This window comes from Otolemur garnettii, unplaced genomic scaffold (genome assembly GCF_000181295.1).
Source record: "Otolemur garnettii isolate 467f Iridium unplaced genomic scaffold, OtoGar3 scaffold00101, whole genome shotgun sequence".
Classification (NCBI taxonomy): Eukaryota; Metazoa; Chordata; class Mammalia; order Primates; family Galagidae; genus Otolemur; species Otolemur garnettii.
In genome coordinates this window covers 3,619,210-3,622,621 of record NW_003852496.1, presented here as the reverse complement: position 1 = coordinate 3,622,621, position 3,412 = coordinate 3,619,210, and positions in this window count along the sequence as shown.

Sequence of the window (3,412 nt, the reverse complement as noted above, 5' to 3'; positions counted from 1 at the left end):
ACGTGCAGAGCCTGTGTGGGGACCCACACACGTGGTTCTCTGATTGCTGAGGATGGGGCAGAGTTGATCCCAAGTGAGTTACTACCGTGGTCCCCTTGGACATGGTGGAATGGTGTTTCCTGATTGGTGGTGGGGACACCAGGGCATCCAGGAAGCAGTGGGGACCCAGAGAGATGGCGGGCACACAGTAGGTGCTCAGTTCACATTTACATGCTAATCCACCTCTCAGCTGGCTCCTGGCTGTCTTTAGTCTATTCATGCTGCCGTGACCATCCCCCTGGCGTCAGCTCATGTCACTCATTCTTGTGGGCCTGGACCCATCCTTGGCACCCTCTGAGCCTCAGCTTCCTCTCAGGGTCACTGGCAAGACTGGATCGGTTTACACCTTTGAAGCCTCCTGGCCACGGAGGTTCTGCGTTCTTCCCCCATGCAGAATCCTCCACGAGAGTTTGTTTTCCCTCTTTGGTGCAGCAATTCACATTTACGAAAGCTCTTTCCTAAAGTCACATTAAGAACAAAATTATAACATCAGAACATTTATATTCTCAGAACACATTTCAGTGGCCCCAAATTATATCACAGTGTGAACTTCCATGCCAGAAATAGTTTGCCTGGCACCCTCTCTGGTCTCCCGTCTGTGATGGGCCCTGGGTGGCTGCCCAGTGCTTAGGGTGTGGCTGCCAGCCTCCCCCTCAAGGCCACCTACCTGGTTAATGTAGCACTGGGAACCTTCTGGAGAAGCTATAACTGTTCCCTTGGGAGGAGAGGAGAGGGACAGAGGGGTGGACCCATCAGTGCCACAGACATCTCATTCGCCACTTTGTTTAAATCCTGATGAATGTGTCAAAGTCAGCTGAAGCAGTTTATAAGTCACAACCCAGTCACCATGTCATAGCCCATAGTCTCTTCTGGAAGGTATTTCCAAGGCCTGGGTCCACCTTGGGCAGGTGCCCTGTGCCAGCTCTGCTCTGGGAAGGATCAGAGAGAAACTTGCCCAGAAATGTAGGCCTCTGGGGAGGCATCCAGGATGGATGACACCAACATCCTGGAGACGCCTGCTCCCCAGAGAATAGGTCTCCAGTTGCGTCAGAGGTGCTTTTCAGCAATTAGCAAGCAGTATCAAAAGCATTTGGACCTAAAGCTGTCTCTACTGTCCTGTGACCTTGAACAATTCCCTTTCCTCTCTGAGCCTCAGTTTCTGCATTTGACAATCCTTCTAGTTGTAGCAGCATTCCGGCCTTTATCTCTGGATTTGTCTGACCTAGACTGGGCCACGTCCCCCGGGTAATGATCTCTGTGTTGGTAGAAGTCATCAAGTTTTTATTTATTTCAGTCATTGTCATACTTTGTGCTACTGAGGTCCTCCCGTAGGCCAGGCCACTAGTAGACACAGGGCCCTGTGGAGACAAGTACAGATGTAGCTGCTGTCCTCCTGCGACTTCCATTCAAGGGAGGGAGGCACAGAATAAACAAGTGGACAGAGGAGCCCACAGCTCCAAGAGCGTTAGGTGCAGAGGGGGGCGGCATGACAGGTGAGAATGGACTCCTGGGGGAGAAGCAGGAGCCCAGGGAGGCACGAGGCCACCACCCCATTAACAGATGAGGCGACAGAGGAGGTCAAGCCCCTTGCATAAGGTCACAGGTCACAGCGGGGCTAGGATTTGCTTCTGGGTTCCTTGTCCCAAAGCTACTCAGAACGTTTAGGGCTGCCCCAGTGTGTAGTGGGTACAAGTGGGGGCCCCTCAGATCCCCTGAATCCAAAACCCTGGCATCTGTGGGGGCTGGCAGTGCCCAGGGATCTGTTTCTCCCTCTCTGGTTTTGCCTGCTTGTCTATTTATGTGTCTGTCTGGAGCCATGAGCAGCTGTGGACCCAGGGCCCTACTCAGGAACTGGAGCACGACCAAGCAAGTTCCGTCTGCCTCTCTCCTTTCTCCCTCCTGTCCCCTGACACCCACACCCAGACACTCCTACACCGGATACTATATTTTCCCCTTGCTTTTTCATTTCAATTATCTATGGGTCATTGCTGAACAAGAGAAAAACTATGGAATTTTGTGTATTGAGCTTGAGCTCAATTTTGCACATTGAGCTTGTATTCTGCGGCCTCGCGAAGCTCACTTAACGGTTCTAGTAGCTTTTCTGAGGATTGTCAGGGATGTTTTTCTGAGATAACCATGTTGTCTATGAATAGAGGCAGGTCCAGTTCTTCCTTTCCTGTCTGGATTGCTTGTATTGCTTGGCCTTGCTTTATTGAGCTGAACAGGACCTGCTGGGCAGTGCTTGGTAGGAGTGGGACAGTATATGCTGAGCTTTCTTCTTGATGTTAGAGAAAACATGCATTTTTTTCCTCATAAAGTGTGATGTTCTCTTGAGCCTTTTACAGATGCCTTTATCAGATGAAGGAACTCTCTTTCTCTTCCTAGTGGGCAGAAAAATTTTATCATGAATCAATGTTGGACCTTGTCAAAGCCTTTTCTGCATCTCTGTATGATCATCTAATTCTTCTTTAGTTTGTGAACATGGTGAGTTACAATGATTAATTTTTTCAATTGTTGAAATCCAGCCTCATTGTTGGATTTTATTTGTTAATATGTAGTTGAGGGGTTTTGCATCCACGTTCATAAGGGACATGACTCTGTAATTTTCTTTTCAGCTACATCTTGGATTTGGGTATCCCTGTAAAGTTGGCCCTGTGAAATGAGTTGGGAAGTGATTTCTCCCTTCACATTCTGGAAGAGTTAGCATAGAATTTGTGTTATTTCTTCCTTCCGTGTTTGACTGAATTCTCTAGCGAAGCACCAGGTTTTCTTCTCAAAAGACTTATTTGTTTAACTACAAACTCCATTTCCTGAGTAGGACTATCCGTTTACTCTATTTCTTCTTCAGAGCATTTGGGCAGTTCGTGTCTTCAGGTGACCTCATATCCAGACGTATGGCCCTAAGCTGGTCCCTGCTCTTTCTGTATTTGTCAGTTACACTTTTTCTCTTTTTGATTGGTCAGTTTGTCTAGAGAAGAGGTCAGCAAATAGTAGCCTGAAGCCAAATCTATTCTAGGACCCAGTTTTAAAGTCTTTAAAATGAAAAAAGAATACACAAGACTATGTGACAGAGACAGTATATGGGTGGCACAGCTTTCAATATTTACTCTCTGACCCTTTACAGAAAGTTTGCCATCCCTGGTCTAGAGATTTATCAATTTTATTGACTTTTTCCAATTTAGCCTCTCTGATTTTCTTTATGATTTTTTTCATTCTTCATTGCATTGATTTCTGCTCTCATCTTTATTACCTACTCCCTTCTGCTTGGTTTGGGTTTAATTTCCTCTTCCTGCTTTCTTTGTGTAGAATCTTGATTCCATAACTTCTCTTTCTTTCTTTTATATTTTTTTAGCAACAGAGTTTCACTTTGTCA